The 12,880-nt window shown below is 37.5% G+C and overlaps 1 pseudogene across 1 annotated transcript; it reads right to left on the bottom strand.

Annotated features, from left to right (window-relative positions):
• Positions 1 to 990: 990 nt before the first annotated feature.
• Positions 991 to 1,989, bottom strand: LOC308435421 (L-lactate dehydrogenase A chain-like; annotated as a pseudogene). Its single transcript has one exon. The product of its transcript is annotated as an L-lactate dehydrogenase A chain-like (transcript).
• Between the last annotated feature and the right edge of the window lie 10,891 nt (positions 1,990 to 12,880).

The following is a 12,880-nucleotide window of genomic DNA, read 5'->3' as shown; positions in this document are numbered from 1 at the left end:
ACTGTTGACATACCCTGAACAGCATATATACACAGGATAAATGGTTTCAGTTTCAACCAAAGCATTGCAGAAAAGCATGAGTAATTTTGGGAGATCTTAAAGAAATTGCTTGAACTCATATTTAAAAAGGAAGACACGTGAGAATGAAATGTAGAGTATGGTTGTGGTAATTTATGAACTAGAATATTTAAACTGTTTGAAGTTTCCAAATCTGTTTCTCTCACTCCTCCCTCCCTCCCTCCCTCCCTCCCTCCCTCCCTCTCTCCCCCTTTCTCTTTCAATCAATCTCTCCCCTTCTCTCTCTCTCTCTCTCTCTCTCACTGTCTATCCTCCTCCTTCTCCTTCTTTCCCCATCTCACTTCCTCCTTCAATTAATCCTCTTGTTCCAACCTATTTAATGTTCTATGTATTTATTATACCTTCATAGGTAACTCCTTCTTTATGTTAGAGAAATTTTCTTCTATGTGCTTTTTTTTTTTTTTTTTTTTTTTTTTTTTTTTTTTTTTTTTCACTGTTCGAGGTTTATTTGGTGTTCTCATTGGCATGACACTTGAGTGGTTGGTTCCATCATCCATATGCAGATCTTACATTTCATATAATGGTGCAATGTACACTACAGCCACATAATACACAAAATATCCTGTCGAACATGTATGCACAAGATATGCATAGTGGACTTACACACTGGGAACTCAGTGGCCTAGGCTTGTTTGGCAAGGGTGCGCAGCGCAGGAATGCAGCAGGCTCACAGGATAAACCGGGGCCTACACACAGTTGGCAGTGTGTCTTGGAGACAGTGGGACTGTCACACTAACCAGGTTACCACTACACAAGTACCATTTAGCAGCAGGGTAGAGCTATGGGAACTGAGATCTTCCCCAGAGCCCTCCAACACAACTGTACTAACCACAGCTCAGATGAGAAGTGTGTGGTCTCCATGGAATCTCTGCTGCAGCCTGAACAGTGAAGGGCTAGGACACTGGGGAGACTTTAGAACTGCAGCTCCTTCTGGATTCCCCAGAGGGTATCTGCACACTTCTTCAGGTGGGTCTCTTCCTCAGGGGTCAGTGTCACCTTCACAACGTCCGAGATCCCATTTTGTCCCAGGATACAGGGGACACTGAGGAAGATGTCATCGTTGATCCCATAGAGACCCTTGATCATGGTGGAAATGGGATGCACCCGCCTCAGGTTCTTCATTATGCTCTCGGCCAAGTCTGCCACCTAGAGGCCAATGGCCCAGGATGTGTAACCTTTCAGCTTGATCACCTCATATGCACTGTCAACCACCTGCTTGTGGACCTCCTTCCACAGCTCCTTATCCCCAGCAGTGCCCATGTCTGGGATCAGAGACTTCAGGGAGACGCCAGCCACTTTCACACTGCTCCACACAGGCACACTGGAGTCTCCGTGTTCTCCCAGGACCCACCTGTGACAGCTCAGCAGGTGAACTCCCAGCCTTTCCCCCATCAGGTAAAGGAAATGAGCTGAATCCAGATTGCAACCACTTCCAATAACTCGGCTTTTGGGAAAGCCACTGATTTTCCAAGACACGTAGGTCAAGATGTCCACTGGATTTGAGACAATAAGCAGATTGCAGTGAGGACTGTACTTCACAATGTTCAGAATGATAAACTTGAAGATGTTCACGTTTCGCTGGACCAAATTGAGTGGGCTCTCTCCCTCTTGCTGACGGCCCCCCGCTGTGACAATGACCAGCTTGAAATTTGCAGTCACACTATAGTCTTTGCTAGAGAAAATCTTTGGTGTTCTGAGGAAAAGGTTGCCATGCTGGAGATCCATCATCTCTCCCTTGAGCTTGTCTTCCATGACTTCAACAAGGGCAGGCTCATCTGCCAAGTCCTTCGTTAAGATACTGATGGCACAAGCCATGCCAACAGCACCAACCCCAACAACTGTGATCTTATTCTGGGGAACCTGTTCTTCCTTAACTAGATTCACAATCAGCCGGTCCTTGAGGGTTGCCATCTTGGACTGAGTCTTTTGGGACCACTAGTGCACTATGGGGTCGCGACGGGCTAGCAGCAGCATAACCAGAGCTTGGTGACAGTGACTCTAGCACGCCTTCTATATGTTTTTGATGATATCTTCTGTGCATTTAATCTATACTCCACCTCTGTTTTTCTTATTATTCTATTATTAAACTTTTCATAATGTTCCAGATTCCCAGAATTCCTGTATATTTTGTGCCAGTTTTTATTGTTTTATTTATTTATTTACATTTAGCATTTTCTTTTACTGAAGTATCCATCTCGTTGTTAATATCTTCAATGCATGAGATTCTTTTATTTACCTCTTGTATTCTATGGGTGAGGCTAACTTTTCTCATTTCCTGATTTCTGTCAGTTCAGATTTTCTTTATTAATTCTTTGTGTATTTTCAGGTCTTAAATGGTTCTATTCATTTCCTTATGCTCTGTGTCTATTTATATTTTAATTTAAGAGATTTATTCAACTCCTCTTTAAGGACTTCTATCATAGTCTTAAGGACCATTTTAAGTTTTATATATATGCTTCAGCTATTAGAGCCTATTATGAGAGGGTTGGTGGTTCACATACAGACTATTTTCCTGACTTTTGTGGTTTTGCATTGGAGTCTAGGCATCTGCAAGGGGAATGATTGTTATTACAGGTGCTGATATCCAATCTTACCTTTGTTTTGTAGGTGTTTTCTAGATATTGGAAGCTTACAATTAAAAATAAGGATGGGTTAGGAGTGTGAGGCATGCTGAAGGTTTTCCTCAGGATGGAGGAAAGGAGAGTATTCCTCCAGGATCTGCTTAGTCCCTGGGAACTGGGACAGAGATCAAGGAGAGGCTACAACAGTTAGTCTGCTACAGAGTTTGAGATGGGACTGAGTCAATGGATATGGAGGAGAGGAGGGAGAGTAAAAATCTGAAGCTCACCCACCTGCTTCATATTCCCACTTGACTCTCTTGTAGGTATAGGTGGAGGGTTCTCATGGGATTCCTGATAAAATTGAGATTAGAATTGCTGTCTGAGTTAGAAGGAAGTTTAGGAGAGAAGATCATAGTGATTCACTAAAAATTGAGGGTGGAAGGTGTCGGGCAGACTACAGCAAGTGATCTGCTACAGAGTTGGATGTGAGAATGGGGGATTAAATTTGGAGAAAAGGCAGGAGAGATCTCACTTAGTATGACTGCCTCCTTATATGGAGTAGCTTTGCAGGTTTCTTGTTAATCCTGTTTTGTTTTGTTTTTTTTTTTTTTTTTTTTTTTTGTTTCACTAAAAGATATCCTCATTCATACTTCTTAATATTTTATATCATTAATTTCCTTTTTTGGGACATAGCTTTGTGCAACTAAACATATATATATATATTTGAATCTGTGATTTATAAATCATGTTTATACCACCGTACAAAAAGTAGATTTGGTAGAAATACTATATAGTGGTCAGTCAGGAGCTATCCATTTTGTAGAATTGAGCTATGTATAGGTATTATTGTGTCTTTGTTTTTATTACACTAATATATAGACATATAACCCATTATATTTTCTTGATTGGAGCAAGGCACATAATGTCAGAGAAAAGTCCAGTGTGGAGCAAGGAGCACATAATTTTTATCTTAAAGATGAGCACACCATAACTATAATTTTCTGTCATCCAAAGGAGTAGCTCCTTTCCAAGAAACTACTCTTAAAACCACTAATATTGTACAATAAGGGAATCTTTGATCTCTGGCTAAAGTTGGGTCATCACCACATATGTGTCAAATTACTAGCACATAGTGCAAATCCTTTTGATTACTTCACATGCATGCTAAGCCTCCACTAGACTTGCTATTGGCTACTTCCTATAAAATTTTGTGGACACCTGAACAAGTTGTGTAACTCACACTGAACCAAATTATAAAACAAGAAAGACCATATGACCAAACATAGCTACTTGGGATCTAAAGATTATAGTAGAAACTTGCATCTGGAGGATGTCCATTTGAGGGAAGACTGGAGAATCATGCGGGAAATAACAAAGCTAGAGATGAAATGCTCGAACAAAGCTCATAGCTGAAGAAACACTTTCTGATGTCCTGGAAGATATGCCAAATCCCACAGTCATAGATTTATTTCATAAGAGACCCCATGTTTTATCTACACTTACCTATTGATATGACCTTCGCCTGGAAAACTACTAGTCTCATGACCTGACACATGCCTTGTGGATGTAGACACATGAGAAAAATCCATTGCTTCCTGACCCCAAGCTACCACTGCCTTGATGTCCTCACAGAACTCAGAGTATATTTAGTACTCATCTGCATCTCTTCTACGAGGAAGCTTGGGCTATTCTGCTGTGACCTAGCAAAAGGTACTGCTCAAGAGGACCACCTTCATGGGAGCAGCCTTGGAGTGGAGTGGGCTTCTTATGTCTATTTAGAATTGCTAAAGAAAACGCTGAAGATCAGTAATTAGAAAGAAAGATATAGTGGAGTTGACTCTTGGTGATAGCATTCACATGGAAGATGAATACTTTGTAAGAAATTATATAGTATTTAAAATGCACATGTGTATGTTGATGGTACAGCATCAATGTCAGGGAAATGTAAAAGCTGGCAAATTAGATTCAAACTGCTATCTCTGAAATGGAAGCAACATGTTTTTCTATTCACAGGATTCTCTTACAGGTGAAGAATTGCTTCATGTTCTAGAATCCACTTTAAAAATCCTGTCAAAATGACAATTCTATTACAATATAAGACGTTATATACTGATTCCATTTTCATTTTTATTTAAAAATGGTATCATAACATCACACTCTGGTGCCTCATACTGAAACAGGCTGATTGTTAAGAAAAGCATCAAGAGTTTGTGATTTAAGTGATCTCTCTCTCTCTCTCTCTCTCTCTCTCTCTCTCTCTCTCTCTCTCTCTCTCTCTCTCTCTCACACACACACACACACACACACACACACACACAGAGAGAGAGAGAGAGAGAGAGAGAGAGAGAGAGAGAGAGAGAGAGATAGAGAGGAGAGAGAGAGAGAGAGAGAGAGAGAGAGAGAGAGAGAGAGAGAGAGAGAGAGAGTTGTAAAGAAATTGGCTTTCCAAGAATATATTTCCTAGTAGAAAATAAAACAACCAAAACAAACGGAGGAGTGCAAAAACAGTAAGAAAAATGTTAATAAAGCAAGTATCCATAGACAAAATTTAACTACAAATTCTAACTTAAATTCTTTTAAATGATATTTAAGTGAGCATTTGAGAATCGAATATAAATTATTTACAAATGTTTATAGGGAAATCTACACAGGCTACAAGAAAAGCTTTAGTGGTGCAATGTTTTCTTATACATTAAAATTTAGAGTAGTTCCAAACTTTCAAAATAATGTCTTGTAAAATAGAGATACCTTATATATTTCACCTAATTGTTAATATCATGGCTTAGTGAACTGTATTTGCCATAGTTGTTGCACCAACACTATACATTGTTAAGAAAAGCTTATACATTACTTAGATTCCTGATCTTTTCCTCTCAGATGTCTTTTGTGCTTCAGCATCATGCTCTCTAAGACTCTCTGCAACTGTTGTTGCTCCACCAACGCCTTTTGCGCCTTGTGACTGCAACACTGTTTTGTCTCACTTTTGAGGACTTTCAACATTTTGATTATTCCTAATCAGATGATATTTTATACAGTATTGCTTTCCTGGTTTTATTTGATGATGTCCTAAAATGAGATTTTGTGTGCACTCCTATGCATGTGCACGATTTTCTTTTCGTCAAGAGATCATGAAGGTAACCTGTGTTCTCATTCTACACCGGGGTACATACACTAACAATATGTCTGATTGTTGATGTTAATTTTAATCAGTTGGTTGAGACTATATTCTGTAGATACCTCCACAACTGACATCACCTCCTATCTTTCTATGTTAAACACTTTGGATAGTTATAGCTATACCCCACTCAGGCTTAAGGAGTAAGGTGGGATGTGCTTGCTTCATGAAGGTATGCTAGCTCCATATATTATTTGAATTTAACTGTGTGAATGACTATCTATTTTATCTCATTCCATCATTTGCATTTCCCAGTATGGACTCAAGTATTTTTCTTACACTTTTCAACAAGGATCACATAATAATGTATTTATAGCTCAACTTATTCTATCTTTCCTATGGAGCATCTTTCACTGACCCCTGGGTACCACTGATCTCGTTTAGGAATCAGAACCACTGCTCCTCTTTCGCTCCTTTAATCCCTCCACATCCTTTACTTTCTACATCACAGTAACCCCTGGGTTTATGTTTTGTATTTTCTACCCTGGTCCTAGAATCATATATTTCTCTAAGAGCCCTTGCACATTTTTTTGAAGTGCAGTATTAGAAAACATATTTAGTGACTGGGTTACCTCACTCAGGATAATAGTCTCTAGTTCCATACACTTGCCTACTGATTTCATGAAGTCATTGTTTCTAATAGCTGAGTAGTATTCCATTGTGTAAATGTACCACACTTATTGTATGCACTCACTGATAAGCGGATACTAGCTCCAGAAAGCTCTGAATACCCAATACCCAGGAAAGAATTCACAGACATTGTGAAGCTCAAAAAGAAGGAAGGCCAAAATGGAAATGCCTCAGTTCTTCTTAGAAAAGAGAACAAAACTTTCATGGGAAGAAATGCAAGATCAAATAGAGGAACAGGGACTGAAGAAATGATCACTCAGAAGCTGCCTCACCTGGGGATCTACCACATATGTAGTCACCAAATCCAAGCACTATAGCTGATCCCAAAAAGTACTTACTGGCAGGAAGCAGACAGAGATGACCCCTCAGGGACTATGCTAGAGTCATATAGATACAGCTGAACATGTTTGCAGTTAGCCATCACTCTGAACTTGGGGATCCAAATGAGGTTTCAAAAGAGAGGACCTAAGGAGCTGAAAGAGATTGCAACCTCATGGGAAGATAACACCATTATCAACCACCCAAACTCTCCAAAACTCTAGTGCAGTAAAACACCAACTTTTGTGCGCACTTTGAGAGACCTATTGATCCAGTTGTGTAGGTAGCTGAAGACAGCAGTGTCTGGCATCATTGTGAGAAGAAGATTTTGTTCCAGAGAGGGCATGGTTTCCAATGTAGGGGAATGCCAAGGCAACGGGGTGGAGTGGGTGATATGGAGAGAGTGCACCTTTGTGAAAGCAACTGGAAGGGGAGGGGGATGGGAGCAGGTCAGGGTAAAGGGATAACATCTCAAAATAATTTTGATTTGCATTCCCCTAATGGCTAAGGATGTTGCAAATTTCTTTAATTGGTTCTCTGTTATTTGACATTCCTCTGTTGAGAATTTTCTGTTTAGATCTGTACATCACTTAAAAAATTTTGAGTTATTTGTTACTAGATGTATAGATTCTTGACTTATTTATATATTTTTGATAGTAGCCCTTTATCAAATATGTTGTTGACATAAATATTTTCCTATTCTTTGGGGTGTCACACTGTACAAATGATTGTGTCTTTTGCCATGCAGAGGCTTTTCAGTTTTATGAAGTTCCATTTATGATTGATCTTAGTGCCTCTGCTAACAGTGTTCTCTTCAGAAAGTCTTTTTCTGTGCCAATGAGTTCAAGCCTATGAAAAAAATATTTTTAAAATATTAGACCATCTAAACCATGAATACAGAACAGCTTAGAGCTTATTTATACATTTATTTGCTTGACAAATGTTCAGTTTTCTGTATAGATTATTTAAGTATCTGTGGCTAGTTGCTTCAGGTTTTCATATTATATTATTTTTATTTTAAATTACAATTGTGTGAAGTTGGTATCTTAAAGCCAGGTGATTAATTGACCTTGACTTCAATGACTTTAATAATCCTGTGTTATTAGGTTCAGGTAAGTTTTGTCAGTGTTTTAATTGTGTAAACAGTGTGATGTATAATCTTAATTGTCAACTTCACACCATAGGAGGGGATAAACTTAATTACATTTTTTTTGTAGTCCTGTCCTGTCTGTGGTACCTTTTCTTGATTACCAATTTTTCAGAAGATCCAGTCTACTGTGGGTCATACTATTCCTAGATAAATGGTTCTGTATGACATAAGAAATTCAGGTAAACATAAGAAGGGAAGAATGGTATTTGCTTACATTCTGCCTCCAGATTTCTACCTGCATTTCTGTCCTAGATTTCCTTGATGATGTACTATAACTTGTAAATTGTAATCCATCCTTCCTCCCTGTTTTGCTTTTGGTCACGGTCTTATCATGATATCGATGAAATAAACTGGGATAGTCATGCCATATTTGAATAAAGATGCTTTATTTATTCATTTCCAAATAGTAGAATTTTCACTTTTTGATTTTCTTATTGCAAAAGCTATTTAGTCCATAAAGATTACTTAACTAATTAATTTAATAACAAAAAGATCATATTTCTAATTTTGTCACTAATTCATGGTTCAAAATTTTTTCCTGAAAATAATATTTAGAAGGCATTACAAATTTATGTTTATAAAAATAGATTAACTTTTGACAAAGCTAGTAGCAATACCTGTATCTCTTTAGGTTTGAGGTTGTGAATTGTCTTGGATTTTTGTAATTGAAGGGTTCAGAAAAATCACTGACTTTTAGTTTGTCTGGATTTTTTGCTCTTAATGAAAGAAATGATAATTGTTTTCATTTTAACATCACAGTGGAAATTCGAAGTGTCTTCAACATTGCTTTAAGAATTTCCTGGTTTCCATGGTTACTTCAAATTGTATACCCATATCTGAGAATTTGGAACTAGGTACTACAGAAGAAAATCATCATGCAACATTTCTTTTCTGGGTCTAGATAACATCTCAGTTCTCAATATAATATTTTCTAGGTCCATTAATTTGCCTAGTCTGTGGTTTTATTTTTTCGAATCCATGGCTAAGGGAGCATCATAGAAGTATAGGCAGAAAGACTTTAAGAGTCAGGGTCCTAGTGTATTATGGAGACATTTTCTTAATTGACGTTCCTTCCTCTCAGATGACTTTAGTTTGGGTCAAGCTGATATACAACTATCTAGCACAGCCACACTGGCTACATAAGCAAGAAAGAGAGAGAGAATTGAATTATTAGAGGATATATTTACAAGGAAGAAAAAAAAACTGTATGGGGTCCTACTCTTAGAGAACAATAGGCAACTAGTAACTCCTGACAGGTGGAGAATTAGGCTGTCGCAGAGATGAGCCCTCTTATTGGTTGTCCATACACAGTGGTCAGCTCTGAAAGCCCCAAAGTATTGAAATTCTATTTAAAACATCAATTAAATTGAATTTCCATAAGATAATCTAAGGAGATTTTTAAATATACTCATTACTAACAAAATCAGAAAATCAGCTATAAATATTTTCAAAGCTCAAAACCAGAAAGAAAATAAAAATATGAACAGTCCATACCGGTGGGCAAAAATTTACCAAAACCCTCTGAATATTTCAATACAAATATAAACCAGAAATTTAGGTTTAGTGTTTATATGTCATTAAAAGATAATTTATGATGAGATAGACTTATGCCACTATAGTAGATTTGGCTAGGAAGAATTTTGTCAAAAGGAACTTAAATGGATAATGCTCAGTAAATGAAAACAAAACAAAACAAAACAAAAACTGTTATAAGCTTGCATATCCCACAGAGATTTCTATACTGTTCCAAATGATATTTTATGTGTTTTGTTTTTGCTTTTTAAAAGCGGTTTACATGCATGTATTGCCCGAATGTTTGCATATGCACCATGTGCAATTGTCAGTGCAGGCCAGAAGGGGGGAATCCCCTAGTACTGCAGTTTCTCATGGTTTTGAGGCACCATGAGGATCCCAGGAAGTATAGCCCAGGTCTTCTGCATCAGCAGTCAGTGCTCCTCATCTCTGACCTATTTATTCAGCCCTCAGAAGGAGCATTGGCCTTAGCCTTGACATCTTTCTTGGGTTCCCATAAACAGGCTAATTCTTAGTGGTGCTCCTGCAAGTTCATTCTTCTACCTATACAAGTGTTCATTGACCATCTACACCAACAGAAAGGTGTAAAATAATATTTGGATAGTTTCTTTAAGAAGGGCTCAAGACATGATACTTAAATTCATTTTGGCTCAAATAGTTCAAGCTCATCAACATCAGAGAGGTCAAGCGATGAGCAGCTAGACTTTGTATAATTCTTAAAATCCTATATTCTTTCTGTGTTAATGAAAGTGCAGGCTTTGAAAACGAGCAGAGGTAAAACACATTAGATGGTTAAAGAAAATCAGACTTCACAAGTTGCTTGACTCTGTGATATTTCTAATTGTCCCCTTGTTGTTCTGTACCTTGCTGGCTTATTGGAGTGGAGATATTAGTAACAGACTCATGCACAATCACACTTGGATCATGAAGCTGATAGAGTTGTGAGATCATCTGCAGCAGCAAACACTGCAGGAGCCTTCTCCACAGTGCTTTCTGCTTTTAATTGGGATCATTATATGTGGAAAATATCTAGGTTCAATTGGCCAGACCAATTGGGGGAAAAGCCCATACCTGGGCAGTCTTTGTCCTCACAGTCAAATCAACTGAAATATATATATATATATAATTAATATATTAACAAGCTTATATATTTAACATTGCCATGAATTTAGCGTATTTAGCTCATTTAAAATTTTAAAATTATGTAATTATGTTTATGCAGTTGCATATATAATATATGTCATATGCTTACATTGAAACTTTATATTTTTTAATTTATATCTTTATTTACTTTTATTGTGTGAATGGTTTGATCCATGAATTTCTGGTTGCTATGTGTTTCTGGTACCTGTGGAAGTCAGAAGAGTGTATCAGATCCCCTAGAATAGAAGTTACAGGTTGCTCTGAGACTCTAACCCAGACATCTAACCCAGGTACTCTGAAAGAGGAGGCAGTCATTTTCAGAACTCGTTTTTCTTCCGTAAAACTTCATTTAGGTGTGTGTGTGTGTGTGTGTGTGTGTGTGTGTGTGTGTGTGTGTGTGATCTGTGGACGTCAGAGACCTTTTTAATCCTTTAGGGGTGAAGCTACAGGCACTTGGGAAGGATCTGATGTGGGTGCTAGGAACCAAGCGTGGGTCCTTTGCAACAGCAGTAAACACTCTTAACTTATGCACCAGTTCTACAACCATACACATATAAATTCAGTATGAAAGAAATAACATAAAGAGGAAAATATGAAAGGAAATTTAAATAAATGAGAATGAGAAAAAAGATTCCAGAGATACTCAAAGTAAATTCTCAAATATCACCACCTACCCAAGTAATTTTTAGAAAGTGGAATTAGTGTAGAATCTCAAGTAAAATTCTAGAGAATATATATAAATAGACTGAAAATAGTTAAAGCATAAACTGATAGGTAAATACAAAATGAAAAAAAAAATGTGTACCACAAAATCTGTATTGTAGTGAGAAAGCCTGACTCTTGACAACAACATTGAGAGTTATAGAAAAGGACCCATGGGTAATACACAGAGAGTACATGTACATACACCACAGACACACAGACACACAGACACACACACACACACACACACACACACACAGAGAGAGAGAGAGAGAGAGAGAGAGAGAGAGAGAGAGAGAGAGAGAGAGAGAGACAGAGAGAGAGACAGAGAGAGAGAGAGACAGAGAGAGAGAATATAATCAAGAAAGAAATGCAATAATTACCACTTTTTACTCATACTGTTAAGCATTTGAAATGTTCATATGTACATTCTATCTGAGTTTTATTTTCATTTATTAACAGCTACCATTTATATTTGTTCAAAACTTTGTGAAGTATTGTCTTAAGCATTTTATTTGTATTCCTCTAATTTACTTCTCATAATAAGCCTCATAATTTTGTGTGTCCATAATTTTCTTTTTCCAAATAGGAAGCTGAAACACTAAGAGATTTCTGTTTTTAGATCATAAAGCTAGCAAGCTGAGAAAGGTAGCATTCAAAACTAAGCAGTCTTTCCTGGCAGAATCTGAGCTTCTGACTAGTCTTATCACTGTACCTCTCAACTTTCAGCCTGTGTGAGGTCAGACAGAACAAGTGTTTCTAAAATACATCACAAAGCATGTCTAAAGCAGGATGTATATAATCCCCTACATAGACACACTGGTGCATTAGAGAGGTATATGTAACATGACTTAGAGGTGAATATTAAGAACGAAAATGGGGCATGAAATTTTACATGGCATCTACATGAAGCTGATAGCAGTAAAAAGTATAGAAAAAATAGGTTCTCAGTGAGATTATAAAAGCACCCTCTTCTGTCTTAAAAAAATTCTAATATGATTTGCATAACCTTTCCAATTCAAAATCTCTATAAAATCCTACTTAAAGGTTAGAATGAAAAATAGTTACACATGTAGTTCTTAAGCCTTTAGAGGTTTATATGCAGAAGACTCAGTGGGTATAACAAGGGTGTGGATAACACTTCAATACTCACCCTGTTTATTGACTCACTTAAGTAGGCTGTCAGTCATGTTTTACTGCCAAATTCACTGACTGTAGGTGTCCTATGCATATCAATTCTAGGAATGAATGTCACAGGTGAGTAAATCTACTAAATTTTTGCTGCTCTGGCTTGTTTTTTTGTCACATAGAAACTAATGATAAGCAAATAAAGAGTGTAAAACATGATTGAAGATTGATGGGGGGGCAAGATGCCTCTTATAGGTTATTTGAAAAGAAAACAATTGCACTGAAGGATGTCTATGTGACGCCAATGAAGAGGCAATCTTAGAGGCCTACATACAGCAAAGGGAAGAGAAAGTGTGGGATTCTATGATGAGTGTGATTTTGGTTGTAGAATGTCCAGCATGTGATTCACACAAGGGAAGCTGAACACAATCTACGGAGCGTTTCTTATGTCATCATTAGAAG

Source organism: Micromys minutus (assembly GCF_963924665.1).
Source record: "Micromys minutus genome assembly, chromosome: 23".
NCBI classification, from domain to species: domain Eukaryota; kingdom Metazoa; phylum Chordata; class Mammalia; order Rodentia; family Muridae; genus Micromys; species Micromys minutus.
This window is presented reverse-complemented; position numbering and strand designations above follow the sequence as displayed.